This window comes from Corvus brachyrhynchos, unplaced genomic scaffold (genome assembly GCF_000691975.1).
Source record: "Corvus brachyrhynchos isolate BGI_N302 unplaced genomic scaffold, ASM69197v1 scaffold87, whole genome shotgun sequence".
NCBI lineage: Eukaryota > Metazoa > Chordata > Aves > Passeriformes > Corvidae > Corvus > Corvus brachyrhynchos.
The window spans coordinates 4,204,537-4,223,667 of NW_008239767.1; the positions used below are offsets into that span (position 1 = coordinate 4,204,537).

Consider the following 19,131-nt stretch of genomic DNA (forward strand, 5'->3'; position numbering starts at 1 on the left):
CTGATGTAATTGTTACATTTTGCCTTACAATAAGCTAATTTTATTGCTAGCACAAGAAATTTAGTACTTGGCTTTCTTGGGATTCAAAGCTTTTTGGTGTTCAGTTCATGAATGCTTTGTTCTCTAAAGGCAAAAAAGAAAGTTATGATCATTTCACTTACCCTTCTGCCTAAAAAAGAAGACAGCTCAGTTGCTCATTGCCAGCAGATACAAAATGTATTGAAATACCAAATCATCAAGGCTGCGTCATACCTCCAGCTTAATGAGGCTGAGATTGGGAGCACAAGGGGGATATCAGAGACTGTCTGGAATGGAGACAGATGGGACAGGATATGGCTGCTTATGAAGACACAAAATTTAGATGTACAGAAGTACCTTTGTGTGTGCTGGGTTTGTCTGCTCCCTTTACATCCAAGAGAGATTTGTCCAGCAGAGCCTTTGGAGTCAGGGGCTGTAATTCACTTCATCCTGGAAGATACACCTGCACCCAGGCATGACACAGGCCTCACAGACCTGCAAAGCAACAGCAGGATACTTTAGGGCACCTCAGGTGTCAGTAGATGCCTACCTATGGGCAGTGGGGTTAGGCCCTAGATTTTCAATGTCTCCCAAGGGAGCTTGGACTCCTGCAGGCAACTGCATATCAACTACACTTGAACACTGAAACATGGTCATGCAAGAATAAATTTTCTACTTTGACCTTTTAAAAATAAAGTCTTTTAAAAATACCCCACACTCTCTGTGAAAAGCCCATTTCTTAGGGAGAGATGGTTCTCTTCTTTTTCCCACTAAGCACTTGCTTAGTGGTCTGTCTTTGAAACACATAAAACTATATTCTACTGCACATTTTCAAGTTTGTCATGTGTAGAACAACAGGGTGCTAGAAACAGCAAGGCTATCCAAGGAAATAAAGGTGAAAAAATTTGTTCAGATGAAAGAAATAGACACCTTTTTGTAGTTAATACATGAGCATGCTGGAGAAAAGGAATGCAAACAAAGCCAGTCTTGCAGGTCACCTAATTCCAAAACCTGGAGATAAGATTAAGTTTCTGCACATGCACACACAAAAAAAGAGAGGCTTAGAAATAATTGTTGAAAGGCAAGACAGTACAGCTTCTCTGCTCACAAGCTCATGTGATACATGTGGGGCTGTGTTAACGCCATTTTTATTGAGGGTATTTTTTAATCTGATAGTGTATCTGTGTTCTTGAAATATTTGTTAATGAACTGTATAAAAATATCTTTTGGTCTGTAGGTAATGCAGGAAATGCAAACATGGGCGAAGCTCCTTGTCTTGACAATAGCCATGAATCCATGGGTGAGATACAGCCTGCTGCTCTCCAAGAGCAGCCCAGTTTTCTCAGCTGCACAAGAGAGATGCACCAGTGCTTTGGGGAGCAGCATGGATTGGGGATTTGTCTCCAGGTCCATGACTTCACCTGGCTCTGCCAGGTCTTCAGGACCACATCGACACTTGATGTGGTCATGAATGCAGGGTGTGATCATGCACTATCACAGACAGGGTAATGTCAGTCACAGAAGCTACCCCACAGATGGTTTTAACGTTCCAGCTAGTTCCAATCCTTGTCTCATCTCCAGTCAGAGGCTCGTGCCTACCCACAGACTTCTGATCTTACTGTGTCAGCCTCCCCACCTGCTCAAAATGGGAGAGAAAAGCAGCAGGAGATCCTTGCTTACCCCAGACAGAGGGGTCATGCCACAATTCTCTCGGTCATCTGTACTGCAGATGTCCCAGGGCTATTTTAGGAGCTGGAGTCCCAGCACCAGCACCAGCCTGTCTTTCACACACCAGAAATACAGCCCATTGATGAGAGCTGTTGCTGTCAGTTGTAAATCTACTATGTCTTGATCATTAAGGACAACACAAGTACCCTGTTGGGACTACCCTGTACTTCTGATTTAGGAGAATGCCAGGCTGCTCACCTGGGGATGTGGATCTTCGTGGTCCTGGGCTCAGAGCAGAGTAGCCAGCAGCTTTGTAGTGGCAGTTCACCAATGCCCAGCCTCAATCCCCACACAGATCCAGGTAACTGCTCTCTTCTGAAGGCTCACTTCAGTAACCTATCCCCCCTGCTCCACAGTAGGTGCTAACCATCAGCAAGTTCATCCTTACCGCGGAGGCCACAAGTCATGCTGTCATCTGCTGCCTCTCCAGCTTGCTCCCCCTGTCCCAGCCCAGGCCCCACCACCCCCTCCCATGTAAGCAGTACGTCTGACTCTTTTGGAGCTGTTGGGACTGGACATCCCTCCAAGCAAAGCCGTGGTTATGGCAATCACAATTTCTTCTTAGACTGAGACCCCACCAGTCACTGACAAATTCACACACAAAATCATTTGCAGATACGGTGCTGGCATACCCTGGAACCCCGTTCTTCCTCCAACACGTGTACCTATACTGACACCTAGGGTGTAGTGATGGTGACAGTTGCCGATTTTACCACCACTTCTGTCATCCCAGTAATCACCGTGTTCACTGGAGAGCAGCCTTGTTGTCATTTCCCAGCAGATGCTGTCAAGCACAGATTTTGGTGGCCAAAGGCCATCTGGCATCTTGGCCATCTGTGACCAAACTGCATTTCACACACCATGGGAAACTGTGGGGAGCAGATGCTGAGTGGGCGGAAGCTGATTGGATACTGGGAATGGTACTTGCCCAGCCAGCTGACCACCCTGGACACAGCTTTGGTCCAGTTGGCTTCTGTAAAAGACATACGTCATGTCACCTTAGGCTCATAGTGAGAGAGGGAGAGACAGCAAGGGAAGCACAGAGAGCACGCAAGGAAGAGGCATCGTGCACCAGGTAGTACCAGGAAGATGCTGTAATTCACACGGAGTGCCATATGAGCCAGTCTGCAACATCAGAAGCAGCAAGTGTTACACTCAGACTTTTTAGAATAGGCTTCCTAAATAGATTCCAAAATCCCTTGCTTCATTTTAGGAAATTAACTTCAATTAATTGTGAGGCATTAAACTCATGTCTGTTAGGCTGACTGTTTATACTCCCAGTGGTCTAACAGTCTGACAAGCACATTATTGTGGTGTTTATTCCAACAGACTTGTCTGAAGTAGATAATCCACCTCAGAAAGCAGCAGATCATAAGGCTGGAAGGGCCTCATCCGTTCCCTACCCTCAAGGCAGGGTCACCTACAGCTATGTCACTTCTGACAAATATTTGTTCAATCTGTTCTCAGAGTTCTCCAGTGATGGAGATACCTCATCTTCCTCAGACAGCCAATTTCCCTGCTTCATTTCCTTCAGCAACAGAAAGCTTTATTCACTATCTAACCTGAATCTCCTCATTTGCTGCAATTGACTCATGTTGCTTTTCATCCCATCTACCACCAACAAAGAGAAAAAAAAATGCCCTGTTCTTTGCAACAGCCTCTGAACCCTTACCACCTGACAAACCTTCCTTCATATTCTGGTTTTTTCTTGCCCATAAGCACATTGCAGCTATTTGGACATTACAGTATGAAAAGTTTCCCTCCAAATGTCATGTGTTTCAAAGGCTTCCATTGTGCAGATTGCTGCTATGCTGCATTTGCTTCACAGACCTCCTGAGACCCCTTCTTCTCAGCTCAGCCCTGGAAGGAGGCACTTATACTCCAGCTTCTGCTGAGAGCATTTGCTGACAGCAAACTTCCAATCTGCTTAATGTGAATAATTGCTGAGTAAACTTTGGCTGCTCAAAAATATATGGAAAGCGAGCCAGAAAGGTTGGCTGTAGATAGATATTTGCTGTTCACTGGAGGAAACCATGCACTGCAAAAGAAGGTATTTAACAGCAGGCTTCACTGTCACTTCCTACCTGAACCCTCATCCAGGGTTTGCCTCCCAAGATTCTCAGTGATCTCCATCTCCTAACCCATCAGCCTTCTCCTTGAGGCACCATCAACAACCTCCTCTTCTTCAATGTCCTTCTCTCTGCCTCAGGCCCCAGGCAGTGCCACTGCAGAGGCCAAACTAGCAAGTTCAGCACTGCTCAGCAGGGCAGATGCTGCTCTACCATCATGATATGTGATGGTGGCAGCACTTTCAGGTTAATCTGAGCAATGCCTGCTGTAGGAAACACTCAGGTGGGATTTGTTTCACCTAGTTTCGGCCACCCAGAAGTGAGGCACCTGAGTGACTCATGTAATCTTGTTCACAACACAAGGGCACAAATGACCCCCTGTACAGGGACTTGTTTCTCTGTACTGGTTATAGAGGTGATTTTCAAAATTCCACTCCTGGCGAAGAGAAATATTTTCATTCATCAGTGCCAAAGTCATTGGACTTCACACAGTTTCCAACAAAATTCAAACAAGAAGCAGTGTTTGAAGAAAATACTACTATCTCACATCTAACAATGGAAAGGTCAAGGTCAGCATCAAAGGCTCACTGCACAGACAATTACTTTTTCTCCAGATGCCTGTTTTTCTGCAGATCTCAGTGCACAGGGAGCCTGAGGCCCATGAATTGCAAGTGAAAAAGATCATCAACTTCACCTCAGGTCAACAGGAATAGAAGACAAGAAACCAGCCTACATTCAATAAACACTTCAGAATGACAGGCTTTCTTATTATTTCTCTTCAGCTGGGTGCCTATTACAAGAAGTACTTACAAGTTTGAAATGCCCCACACAGCGCACATGTAACTATCAGAGCACTCTTCAGCAACTCTTATTCTAGGAGGTAAGTATTACAGGAATCATACAACTTAAGAAAGGATGTGTTTACCAGGAAAAAAAAAAAAAAATACCCTGAACTGCAAGAGAAAGAAGTCTTGCATACATCTGAGCTCCAGGCTTTACAGCCAGTTGTTTTCCATATGCCTCATAAACATGCATGGAAAAGTTGTTTTTCAGTTAAGTACATAAGGCCTGTACATAAAATAACCACTTATCGTCAGGTGGTATTCTCAAATATCCCTATCAGGCACTGACCAGGAAAGGAGAACACAAGTGACTCCCTGCTCAGCTAGCAGTGGTGGCAATCCAGGCATCCAGCAGGTCGAGGACTAACTTGGACAATAGTGACAGCCCTTCTCATTTGAGTCTGTCTCCCTCCTCACTCCACATATACTGTGTAGCAGAGCCAGTCTGAGGTAAGAGGGAGCGTACCCACACACATAGCAAAAGATGGGATATCAGTGTCTCTGCCTTGGTATTGTCCACCAAGCACCATGTCATACCATCTCTTTTACTAACACCACATGCCACCTTAGTCTAGTTTGCCTGTTTCTTTGCCCACCTCAGAAAAGGCGTTTCTTCCAAAATCCAAATGATTTGACCGTGTGCACTGGTGCCAGCTTGAAGCCCAGTGCTTCTCAACCCATGTACTGGTACGGGAAGGTAAGTGCTGTCATGTATATACATGACAGTGGGAAAGATCTAGGTTTGTCTCTCTGCATCCCTGTGTCACAGAACTGACATAGGAAAAAATTCAGGTCCATTTACTAGCAACCCAGAGGAACGTTCCAGATGTGTCACTTTTCTGAGCTTTTCTGCAAAGGTTTAAATGAAATCACAGCACACAAGGCAGCAAAGAGTTACAACCTTCAGGTTCCCTCTCTTTGCAAGGAGCAAGAATTTATCCCTCCACATGCCTGACATAAACTTTGTCTTGCAGTGATCAACACATTTAGCACAGGCTTCAAAATATTCTGAGGCTTACCCATGCAACTATGTGCATTCTCCTCTTCCTCCTATATGGCTGCCCAGTGCAGTGGCAGCTGCAACCAGTCAAAATTTAAAAGGACAGCAATGACAGACTTGAACATGTTTCCTGAAGCCCAAATATTTAATCCCTCCCTTGGAGGAAAATTAGACAAATTAATCTATTTCAGCAGATTTTCAACACAAACCAGCAGTATGGCCGTCAACCACTCATGCTCTGGGCATCTGGAAACAGCAGTCCTCCCAATCAACCTCAGTGTTAAATTGCTAATGTTTATTTGTCAGATCTTAACAATTCCTTGAAAAGAGTTTCCATTAACAAGTGGTAGAAACACTGTGAAAATGTGTTTACAAAACTGGCAGAGTCCCCAGAAAATTGAAGTCTAGGCTTCCTTTGTGGCTGTAGAAGGAAAAGGAAAGTAAATGTCTTCATGAAGTGTCGCCTAAACTTTCCCTTGATTTGCACTGCAGTAGAACATTGACAGGCAGCATTTGTTGGAGAGACTGTGAAGGAGATTTCTAGACAAAAGTATTGATGCACTTTCCAGGAAAAGTTTCCTAGTTAAAAATTTAACAGGCAGCCAGAAAACAGTAACTTCTCACACAAGTGTTCCCATCCATCCTTGATGGAATGAACTCTGAAGCTATTTCAGCCCTGAATTCCTTTTGGCAAGGACATTAAATGAAAAATGGTGTGGTCATCTTCTACAGCAGGAAATACCCTTCCAGAATGCAATTTGATTTGGCTTATTGTCCTATGGAACTGTTTAAGTTCAGATCCTCCTGCTCCTTGGGATCTTTGATGACAACCCTCTTTAACCTACTGACATACAAAGCTCCTGTTTCCCAAAAGCATTCCCAAAGCACCAGGGCCAAACTTCCACTCGGCACCGACTGGAGTCAGTCTTCTCTCTCCTTCTGGGTTGGATTTACTTTGCAATCCCCATTTTTTATCTGCTCTCCATCCACCCCAGCCATGTACTCAGCTAATATACCACAGGTAGTCTTCATGAGAAAAGCTGAGTTGCATTGCCATAAGGATGGAAAAGGTCAGTCTACAGAAGAGCAACAAAACCTCTTTGGTTTGCTTAGGTTGGGTTCATGTGAATGGGACATTAAAAAAACTGAAGTGCAACTGAAGGAAATTCGGTGAATTCAGTAATTGCTTCTAGGAGCACAGGTGGGATAGGGCTGTACAGCTCCCAGGTAAGAGAGGATCTCCTCTAGCCCACACAGCTGCTGCCCCAAGCACCTTGGCCACTGTCAGGGGTATGCTCAGTCCCCCTCAGTAATGACTGAAGCAGCCTGCTCTGGCTGCCTTTGTACCCAAAAAGTCTTCTCCCTCATTTTTTACCTAAATCTTCCAGGTTGTACATCATTGAATTTTTTTCTTGTCCTATCCCACCACCCTATCTACAGATGTATATATAAGAATTTTCTGGCTTCTAGGAGACAATTACATTCCCTCCAGTCATCTCTTTCCTGGGCTAAACAAGTCCACATCCTCAGCTTTCCTTCACAGCTCATGTGTCCTGCACCCCTGATGAGACACAGTCTGCCCACAAACACCTTCTCCCCCCAGAGCTGAACAGAGCCAGGTAAATACCTTTTTCTCTTACAGACTATTGTCCAGCCAATTCACTACAAGGTGCCATTTGGCCTTCTGGTTTTTGGGGGTTTTTAGGTTAGCAATTCCAGTTTTACTCCATGAAGCTTGTGACAAGAGACTTCTATTTGGCTGCCACAATGCTGTTATATAGATAATATACTTTGTAATATCTGCTTTGCATTACACTTCCTAAGTATTGAGCTTTCACTTGCCTTTGTTTTTATTTAATGTCCTTGATTTTGGGACATTTTCCCAATTTATCAAATCCATGTGAATTCTTCTCTTCCAAGGTACATAAACCCACCAACCACTTAATACCATCCACAAAATTTGCAAATATCCCAACTAGTTTATCATCCAAGTCATCAATAAAAATAAGGATTAGAGCTGCCCTTAGGTCTTGTCTCATAGGGCCATCTTTATGTGTCTTCGATAGTGAATCCTTGAAAAGTGTTTATGAACAGTTTTTCAGCTAGTTGTGCACTAGGGATTAAATTTTTTTTCCAAAGCCAGACATAATGTTAAAATAATGTATCCAATAGCTGTATCAGAAATCTGATTTCAATGCAAGGTAAATTACACTTCTCGCTTCCCTTCATAGGCCGTTACTTTGTCAAAGAATGAAACTAGGGGGGTTTTGTCACAATTCATTTTCAACAAATCTATGCTGTTTCCTTTTACTTGAGGAGGTGTATACAGATTGATTGCTTAAAAGTGTGTCCTACATCTTGTCAGGTGTAAGAGTTAGTTTGGCTAGGCCTGTAGAAGGTTTTTCTTTCTTAGGAATGACATGATTCAAGCCATATTTCACTTTTCTAAATGCAGGCACATTAAGTCTCCCCACACTAATTTTCTGTGATAGTTGTTAATTACACAGAGGTGGCTTTGACTAGTTCTTTCCATACTTGTTCAATCAGACGTGTTCAGTCTGACAACAAACTTATATGTTCTTTAACCCATTCTTTCAATTATTTTTAGTCTATCCTTGATCACTTCTTCCCCTTTCTGACCTTGATGTGGAGAAAAGCAGAGAAAGTGCAAAAGAATCAGAACTGTCCTCCCCCACAAGTATGTACTTCCTCATGAGGTGAAGTGGAGGGGCAGGCACTGATCTCCTCTCTCTGGTGACCAGTTACAAGGACCTGAGGGAGTGGCCTGAAGTTGTGTCAGGGGAGGTTTAAGCTGGATATTAGGGAAACATTATTCTCTCAGAGGGTGGTTTGGCATTGAAACAAGACCCTCAGGGAAGTGGTCACAGCACCAAGCCTGACAGAGTTCTAGAAACATTTGGAGAATGTTTTCAAGCACATGGTGTGACTCTTGGGGATGGTCCTGTGCCAGGCCAGGAGCTGACCTTTGATGATTCTTGTGGGTCCCTTCCAAATCAGGATATTCTATGAGTCTATGATTCTGTGTAGCTTCTGATGTTTGACTAGCTTTGATGGCATCTGCTGGCAGACACAGGATATGCCACCGCAAAGTAGAGAGGAGCCAGCAGACAGACACAGACTGTCAACAGGAATATTTGCACCCCCATGACAGAAACCAAAGTAAGACAGAACTGAAAGGATAGGTCCTGGTGAAAATTGTGATGTCTTGTGAGGAAATTATCTCCACCCAGCACCCAAACTCATTTCTGTGCTGCTGACAACAAGATTTTAACTGCTCTACATGCAAATAGAGAGGAACACTTCAAACAGCAGAACACTACCCAGACTCAGAAATCTGAGGAGAGGCTCCAGGCGGAAGCCCAGTTGAAAGGCAGAAAACACATCTGTGTGGTGCTAGAATAGCCTGGGTCTCGATATGGCTGCACAATGTATCCATCAGCTTCTTCAGACATGAGAACCATGGGCTCTAGTTGTGCAGGACTGGCAGAAAACCCCTTGTTTGGCACCAGCAGTGGTCGACTCTGCTGGGATCGGAGACCTGTGCTTCCTGCTGGTGTTGCCACCATCCTGAGCACCAGCAGGACGTGTGGCTGCAGGGCATTGTCCAGGCAGGCATAAACACCCACACACGTGGTACCTGTGTCAGGATTAACTCAGTGTAGCACTCGCATTCCCTCTCTGCTTCTTGAATCACCTCCCTTTACCCTTCTACTTGGAATTAGTGGCTAACCCCAAAACTGGAGTGAGATACTGAACCCCCTGGACAGCCTGAAGTGAGGAGCTGAGGGAGATGGTGGAAGGACCACAGGCAGCCCTGCCAGTCACTGCTTGTCTCTCTCCACTTGGGTGCAAGGGTACAAGGAAGGCAGGGAAGCTTAAAACTGTGGTATCGCTAAGGGCTGTAAACTAGCAAGCAAATAAACTTACAATCTATTGTTAATTATCACTGTTAATAATTTAATTACTTTTACACTAAGTTCTTAATTTTTGAGGCTTGATCTGTGCTTATTTTTCAGCACTTGGAGAACTGCTATGAATCCTGGTTTCTAAGAGAACTTTGTTCTTGAGAGATGTGGCAGATAAAAGAGGGATGCAACTTGCCTCATCAGGAGAAGTGTATGCGAGATCCTTATGGAAAAGGTAGTAGGAATATGTCTGTCAGAGCAAAGAGTAAAGAAAAGTAACACCAACAGCGCTGAGTGATACCTCTTTCCTGGGATTAGTGTTCAGTGACAGGCACACTTGAAATTTGAATCCCAAAAGGTATGCCACTCTTGTTGCAATAGTTTCCCTGAAAATTTCACCTAGGGAATTCAGCGGCATTTCTGATCCCATAGTCCCCAACCCGTAGCAGCCATCGCAAACATGCAAATTGTTTAAACAGTCAGGATTAAATGAAAATTCATTTTGTGCTAACAGCTAAGGACTGAGCAGCCATAAAGGCCAATGCCAAACATAATTATAAACAGTGTTTGGGATTCAGGAGATATTTGAGTACTATATTTTAGAAGCTCAGGACCTGTACACAAAAAGTACAGACACTCAGCCACCTAACACCACAAGTCCTTGCTTCCAGCTCCTAAGGTGAGCTCAGGAGTTCTCTGATCCCTCTCTAAACTTTTCTTCCAAGACAGGAACCATACTGGAAAAGTCCCAAGTGTTCTCTGTTGAACCAGATCTGGGATTTGTGCTATGTGGCATAAACTGACACAGTGTCCTGTGTGTGCCAACAGGTCACCAGTATGAATGTCCAAGTAGCTGGAATGTCCTCTGGTACTGTCTGATAGTAGCCAGGGAGAAGGGAATTGTTAGGTGGAAAATCATGAATATCCATTCATCTCTGCATCCCAAATCCTTGCAGGGCAATTGCTGAGGATGGTACACGTGGAAGCCTGAGGCTTCGGGACAAAGGCTGACCTTTATTGTGGTTGTTTAGCACCAGGCACCATAACCAGTCACACCTCAGGGTGCAAGTGGGGAATCCCACTGGAGGGCAAGAAGTCATGGCTTGGCAATAATCTCACTGAAAATCAGAAGTGACTGGGCAGAAACCATTTTAAATAAAAAAAACTTCCCCAAATGTAATGAATTTTAAAGGAACAAAAATTCAGTTTTGTGGAGATAGGAAAAAAGAAGAGGCTCTTACATGTTAGAATAAATAAGAAAATGAGGAATTGTTGGGGTTTTGTTATTGTTTTAGAGTGGCTTTTTGAAATTTTTTTCTTCTGTTTTTCCAGCCATTTCCTCTTTGTTCATTCTATATTGCCCTCATTAAATGGCAGTGGTGGGACAAAGCAGAAACTGTGTGAGAAGAGAAAACAGTGAAAATGTGACTTTTTAAATTGTGATTTCAGAACTGAGCCATGATAACTATTTGAAGAGCTGCTCTTATTCTATATGTTTGTTGTTTTGGATTTTTTAATTAAAAAAAACCTTCAAAATATATTTCTGACTTCCAAACAAACCTGCTGTTTATTTGACAGGCTGAACTGTCTTCATTGTTATCGTCAGTCTGTGTTTTTGTAATTGCGTAGAATCAAATACTTACTGAATCCACACCATAGGAAAGGCAGAAAGTGCTGTTACTTAAGTAACAATGTACTCTCAACAAGGCATATTTTGCAATCTCTGCATGTCAAATTTCCAAAACACCCAGCTGTTCCAAAGCCCTGCATGGAAATAGTTAACAAAGCTGTCTCCGTCCATGGCAGCTCACATTTTAGTTCTCTTGAGCAAGCAAACCCCAAGAGAAAATTCTGCCTTAAAAAATCATGATGAAGATGAAAAAGTCAGCCCTTGCAGTTGTTTGAAGCTTGAGCTTTAAAGCCAATTATAATTCAAATTATAAATGCAGTCTATTTCTGTCTCACATTTTAAAGAACTGTGAAACGCCAGATGGCTTTTCTGTCGCTGTGCCCTGCCATATAAAATATATTTTTATGGTTTCTGATTTCACTACAAATAGGGCATGAGAATGATAAGCTCTTAATGTAAAAATAATTTTCCGTGTGAACTTGCCGTGTCTGGGGGCAGTTTCTCAGCAGGCTCGGAGATGCCCTGCTTTTCCACCACTGGATGGCATTCAAGGGCCATAAATACTCACACCGGGAACTGCAGCAAAGGAAAATTAAAACACAAAGCGTCCAAAGCCTTTGGATTGTTGGTAATGCTTCTGTAATATATTCATGCTTTCAAAGTTCCAAGGAAACAAATCTGGAAAGATAAAAAAACAGTTTCTGAGGAGAGAGGAGCTTTCCTCTGAGACGAAACTGAATATGCATGTAGGATGTGGAACAGGAGATCTGAAAGCAGCATTCCAATTAGGAGAATCCAAGTCATATGTCGGCATCTCAGTCTACATCGACATTAATACAGGTTGGCAGGAAACAATTTGATGCGTCTTGTGTTTTTCCTACCCAATATGGACCCAACAGGGAGAGAAAAAGTGAGATGTATTAATTTGACCTTGGGTCTACACAGACACAACGCCCTGGTTGTGCAACACCCGCACACACAAAAAGCTCTTTAAAGCATTTCTGCCTTTGTATTCCTTCCTTAAAGCTCAGCCCCGTCCTACCGCCAGGCAGCATCATTAAATCCACCGCGTCTCACAGCTGAGCGGCTGAGAGGAGGCTGGGCTGGAGACCCCCTGGGGCCCCTTCCCACCTGAGCCGCCCTGCACTTCCACCGCCTCATTAAGAATAAAGACAGATTGACATCTCTTATAGATAAGAAGAGCCCGGCACAGCGGTAGCAGTATTTGTGGGGGTGTAGCCGTAAGGGTCTGGGAGTGCGAGTAGGGTCAGGTTTGCAGAGAGACAGCTGCTTTTACACACCAGCTGGCATGCCCGGGAATGAGAGGTGAGCTCTGGAGCAGACGAGTATCTCTGCAGGTCTGAAAGAACACAGCACGCTTCAGGCAGGCAGTATTTGCTGAGTTTCACCAGTTAACACCTTCAAAGGAAAACACAGTTTGCACCTCTGTGGTACAAAGAAAAAATTGGAAGAGGAGAGATGGCAGAGCCATGGCCTCTGCTGTGTAAAGACAGAGTACAAGCAACAAAAAAGCTCATCGGGAAAAGCTGTGATATTCTGGGCAACCAGTGTCGCTGCCAAGTCTGTAGTTTTTGCTGTGAAGTCTAGCTATGAATTTTAGTTTCCTCTTCAATTTTTTAAATCTGCCTTGGGAAACCAGTGTTGCTGCCTCTTGCTGAGAATGTGGCTGGTGGTGGTGGTGTTCTGGCCTCACTCACCCAAAGGTGCTTGCGTTTCTCAGGCTGTGCTGCCTGGACTGCTGGTCACGGTGTTTGTGGTGATGTGCTCAGGACTCTTTGCTCTGCTGCAGTTTAGTTCCATTTGGAGTATGATGGCAACAGGATACGTTTCCTTCTGGTGAGGATTTAGGTCAGGGGACAGGTGCCTGCAGGTAAAAAGGGGGGAGGTCTGAGAATACCCAAGTTAAAATGTGATCTTCTCCAGCTATTATACAGGGCAACTTCACAGCAAAGAGAAATTGATGGGGCTTAATCTTCCTATTGTAGTGAATGTCTGTAGTATTCAAGTATCACATAAAAAAAAAATAGAGTATTTAATGAATATCTAACATAAACATATATTACATGTTATATATTTGTATATTATATGGTTTATATACATATATTCATGTCCCTAGAGATGTGTCCTTTGTTTAGAGAAGATCCCCAGCTGCATGTGGGGTACACTCCTCAGAACAGCCTGGCGGACTCTTAGCACCCAGCTACAGACAGCTTTTAGGGGTGCTTGGTTGCTGGTTTTCTGGAGAGGCTCATGTTGCTCTCTGGATCTATGATATATGATAACATGTAGCTTATGAGGCCTAAAAAGAAAATAGTGGAGTTACAACAGCGCTGCCTGTACAGCCTTGTTCTCCCAGCCTGGGCACTGTTGTTCAAACCAAGGCTTGAGGGCAGGGAGAGGCTCTCAAGGAGCAATCTTCTGGTCTTTTTTCATAGCAGTCTGCTCAGAGGACTCTTATCAGATACAGACCTTGTCCCTCTTCCTGTAAGGTCTATTTTATGTTACCTGAAGAGGTCCAAGTGGGTGGAGTGGTTATCAGTCTTAAAACTGCTATGTACCATGCACAAGATTTTCTGCCCAGCCCATTGAAACAAGGTTTTAAAATAAGAAAAGCAGAACAACTTTTTTTCTTCCTGTGGAAGAAAACAGAAACAATGTTTTTGATGCTTAGTAGTACAGTGTAATAGAAAACAGAAGAAATAGGAAACATCAAGGGCAGAGTTTTAACTCTAAGTATCAAAACACTGATTGTGAATTGGGTATTAGAAACTACAAAGCACAGTTCAAATACATAATCATTTCTCAACAGAGATTATGTATACAACAAAGGCATTGTGTTCTATCCAACACATTCCTCATGTAAGAATCCCAGCATTATCTTTGTCCCATAGCCATTCTCTAATCAAGCAGCTAAAAAGGAAAAAACTTCCTAATCACCCACACTATGGCTCACAGCCACATGGACACCCAGAATCACATCGGACGCTGAGATATGTTGTTCTGTGGTCATCACCTTGTGCCTGTAGAGCCCTTACACCCAGATCAACAGCCAGGAACTCAATTCCTCCTTGAGATGATCCGCAACAAAACTGCTGGATGGATCCAGAGCATAATCACGAGACTCATTAATATTGTCACCAGCTTTCTCTTCCCAGGCACTTCAGAGAAATCTATTGCATCCATGGCACCAACAAAAAGCCACTGGGCTGATGCTGCCTAAAGATGGGGAAACTTAAGAACACAGAAAGGCAAGTTGTTATAGTAAATAGCGTCATGCTGTCTCCATGTTTATTATTCTGAAAACTCTGCTGGTTTTCAGTCTCCCCACTGCTAGATAACACATCTAGAGCAAAATTATGTTTTCTCTTCTGCTTGGGACAGAAAATATTCAGTAATGTTAAGAAACTAGAAGAGATCCTTATTAGGAATATTGTTTCACTATGAAACCCAGTATCATTGCCCCAGCAATGGTTAATGCCTCATGCCCAAGGAAATGAAAAAAAAATAATAAAACCTATCACAAACAAGTATTTGATCTAACCAAAAAGCAATAAAAAAACCATTCCTTCTAATGCCTACAGGGCCAACTTACTTCTTGAGCAATGGATTTGTTTATGCTTCCCATTATCTTTGCATTTATGGCTGCAAATGTTACTAATGGCCATGCAATTACCCATCTCTTTTAAACATTAGCTTAGAGCTCTTTCAGACTTCTACCTCCAGCTCTTGTGCTTGGAGGCCCCATCAACTGGAGCTGTTTCCCCTGGGCTCTCAGGCAACTGTGCACCCTTATGTCTTCCAATAACACGCAGCTCAGTGTTTTGCCTTTTTATTTATTTGGTGACTTTTCAGAATTGCTTTGCTGTTGTATCCTCCTCTGGGAGTATATTTGCATGAAAGGAACATTACGAACTGCTTAGTACAAAGACATAAAAGAAGTAAAATGACAAACACGTGTAAAAACATAGTTATTCCAAATCAAGCTAACTCAAAAACCTGCAGGGGAAAGAAAAATCATTCTCCCCTCATGCCTTCATGTGGCCTTACCTTACTTAAATTAAGAAGCATACACTTGTGTTAAGGAGTGAGAACAAGGAATAACATTCTCCATCCCTGTCTGCTGAGGATAACACCTGATGGGCCTTTGCACTCACTAGAGTATCACTATGAAGAAGATGGGCAGACAATGATGAAGGGGAATAAAGTGGAAAGAAAAAAACCCACACAGGGAAATAGAGTGTGTTGGCTTTTCCTCTTTGAACACTGATTCCTGTAGCTGTGACCACATGGTAGAAGTTACCATGTTCATACAGGCTAGCAGTGACTTACTATCGTCATTTCTGAAAGTAGGAGAAACAAGGATAGAAGCTGTGACTGGAGTGGTGGTTTTATTTCTGGACTGACTCTTTTCCAGGCTGTTTCCATGCAGAGGTGTAGGAAGTCCAAACCTTGCTGTCTCTGAGCCAAACTATAGCTAGGCTTGATCCAAAAGAAAACACCCTAACAAAGTTTTCAAGAAGTGGAAACTGACTGCTGTAAGGAGGCCTGACTCCAAACCCAGCAGCTGGGTAAAGGCAGTCCTAGCAACCACCAGGAGATTGCTCAATCTCTGTCAAGCAGCAGCTTGAGACAGCTTGAACTGGATACTAAGAGTTGGGGTGTTTTACTATTATAATACTGCAAAAAACAGAGACATGCCAAAATAATGCTTAAAGAGATTTTTTAAAGATGCTTAAGTTGCCACAAGGTTGGAAAAAAGGTTTCTTTTACAAAGTAAAAGCTAGCTAAAGGATAGGAAACAAAGGGTAAGGCTAACTTGGACCTTTTATTTTCAAGAATCAGTTTTACTCAACATATTAATCAGAAAACTAGAGCAGGAAATCCTCTGTGACATTTCCAAATTCATAGATTGTACGAAACTCTTTCAGGCAGCTAACGTTTATGCTGATGTAAAGAACCCCAGAAAGACCAAACAAACCAAAATGGTCTAACAGGTGTCAGATAAACTTCAGAGTATATAAATATAAATTAATGCTTTTAGGGAAAAATAAGCCAAACCACAGATGATGCTGAATGCAGAACTGGAAGCAGCATGTAAGAAAAAAGATCTTAAGAGTCATTATTTACAAATCCCGGGTCTTACAAGTCTCTAAGTTAATGTTTAAAAGAGATGGGTAATTGCATGACCATTAGTAACATTTGCATCAATAAGAGCTAAACCAGTATCCTGAAAAAGGGTACCAGAAGAAGACAGAGGGCATCATTTTGCTGCTACACGTAACTTCAGTATAACCACACTGGAGCACAGGTCGGGGTCTGCTCTCTGCATCTCAGGAAGGGTGAAGTAGAGTTAAAGCAGGTATGGAAAAAACAACCAAAATGATCAAGCAGCTGCCTCCAAGGAAAACCCTAAAAATGCTGGGGTCTTTGTAACAGAGAGGACAATGCTGAGAAGAGGAACAGTTGAGTATTACAAAATAATTAAGGCAGTATCTAGGAAATCAGCTTAAAATAGAGTAAGTACTTTTCATACTTCTTCAACTTATTGTGACAGGAAGTTATGAAGGCACATAATATCAGCAGGTTCAAACCAGAGTGGACGTATTAATACAAAGTAAGTGCATGGATAGATACAAAAAGAACAAAGCAGAGGTGTAACCCCTAGCACCCCCAGTAAACCAGTGTGGATACTGGCACACGAGGGAGTGATTCTGTGTTACTGTGAGAGCGGCGCAAGGGAAACCAACTGCAAGAAATGGCCAGACTCTTTTGCTCCCATAAACAGCATCTCATACTGTCAGAGTCAGAAACTGAGTGCTTGGGCTAGAAGGATGATTGACTTGACCTGAAAGATGTTTCTTATGCTTTTAGACCATCAAAATTATGGAGAAAGATTGTTTTAAAAGCAAATTATCAAATCAATAAACCCCAAGTTCTCAAGACATTACACTGAGCTGAAGTCTTCTCCCAAAGCAAGTTTCCTGGCTTTTTGTTTGCTTCAACCAAAAGAATAGTGGTTTCTCTCATACCTCCACATCCAGAACGGTTTGGCAGAGCAGTAACTGCTAGATTTGCTGCTTACAAGTGTGCAGATAATGAGATGGCATCTTACTCCAACCTGACAGCAGGCCAAGTGCTGGGTTAACATATGTCAGAGACATGGGAAACTGCAGAGCAACAGGGAGACCCCTTGAATGGCAAAATCCTCCAGACACCTGCTCTAACAGACACCTGATTAACTGTTAGTTTTATTTCATCACCAAGTGAGTTTACAAGTTTCCTGGCATCATCTTCAAATCAATCTTTCTTCATGGCAATCTTCATTGATGCCCTTCCCTCCACTGCAAGAGACTCCTGCTATATATGAATATATCTAAGTGAATTTCAAGTTAGTAAGGAGCTTTTGCCCAGCTGTAAAAGGGAGACACATAGGCCTTGCTTTTCCAAAACAAGCCCTGGGATAATGTCTTTCCCCCTCACCATTATTAAAATACACCTTTTAGGTAGGGTGACAGGGAGAGAAAAGGACTGCTCACTTGGAGCTTCTCAGGCTTGCTCGAGTAAGAGATCTGGACTGAAATGTCAATTCATTAAAATCCTCACAGCTTGAAAGCTTTATCTTTCTGCCAAGAAGACACCCTTCTGCTCTCACCAGCTGTGGACTGGAAATCACAGTACCTTGAATCATTGGAAGGTTTTTCAGCCTGGCACCTGGAATTAGGGAGGCCCTCACACTGTCTGTCTGTCCACACAGGTGTCTGATAGCTGCTCCTCAGCAACTGTTTAACCCTCTGGTCAGTTTTGAGCATTTTTGGATGATGGGTAATGACCTCAGCCCTTGGAAGGTCTTAGCAGATCTGTGAAAATGAACACTTACTAATGGCAGAATACAAAAATTGGGATTTGGCTAAAAAGAAGTTGGTAGCACCCCTAAGAAAACATGCTGGATGGACAAACAGAAGCCCTGGCTCTGGATAATGGCTCTGCAGCAGCTTGGGAGGGCACCTGACAGGACCACCAGGCAGGAGAGAGAGGGGTTTGCTGAGCAAAATGGATCTTCAATGAGACGTGGCACAGATAGTCAGGAAATCAAGCCTCACTTCACAAAATGAAGTTGTTATTAGGACTATGGTGATATAAGTTTATATATGTCGTGGTTTGACACTGGCAAAGCGCCAGGCACCCATGAGAAAATCATCTACTTATTTTCCTCTGCTATACCTGAGCAGAGGAGGGGGAATTGAAAACTTCATTTTCATGAATTGAGATAAGGGTTATTGAAAAAAAAAAACCACTTTAAGGCAAAACAGGTTCAAGACTTAAACAGTATAAAGATTTATTATTAGCAGAATTAAAAGTAAAAAGGCTAATGAGAACCAAAGCAAACCTTCAGAACACCTTTCTTTCCCAGTCCCTCCCTCTTTCCACCAACCACACAAGGAAACAAAACATGGGGTTTTGGTCAGTATTTCACTTCTTAAAAGTCTTTCTTCAGTTTGTTTAAGGAAAAGAGTTTCTTCTGCTGTGCCGTGGGATCCTTCCCACAGGAGATAGCTCTCTGTGAACCTTCCTAGTGTGGTTTTAACTTCCACAAGCAGCAGTCCCGCCCGAACCTGCTGCAGCGTGAGTCCCTCCCACAGGCCAAGCAGTCTTCCCAGAACTCCCTAGCAGGGCTCACTTTAGTTCATGGGGTTTAGTCTTTTAAGGATGAGCTGTTCTAGTTTGGAAGCGAAGGCTCTCTTCCTCTAGCTCTAAAAGCAAGGGTCATCTCTCTCTGTCTGAGTTCCTCACTAGATTACAGCTTTTCAGTATCCATGCGCTCCAGCGTGAGTACTCTTCCTCACGGGCTGCACATGGATCTCTGCACCCCCCTGTGCTCCTCATGAATTACAGGGAA

At 43.2% G+C, this 19,131-nt stretch overlaps 1 long non-coding RNA gene across 1 annotated transcript; it reads right to left on the minus strand.

Moving 5' to 3' along the window:
- Positions 1–2,243: 2,243 nt before the first annotated feature.
- On the minus strand, positions 2,244–18,430 carry LOC108448803. The gene is made up of 3 exons (XR_001864830.1): positions 13,740–18,430; positions 12,932–13,098; positions 2,244–11,891 (listed from the first exon to the last, which is right to left on the minus strand). It is a non-coding gene; the product is annotated as an uncharacterized LOC108448803 (long non-coding RNA).
- Positions 18,431–19,131: the final 701 nt, after the last annotated feature.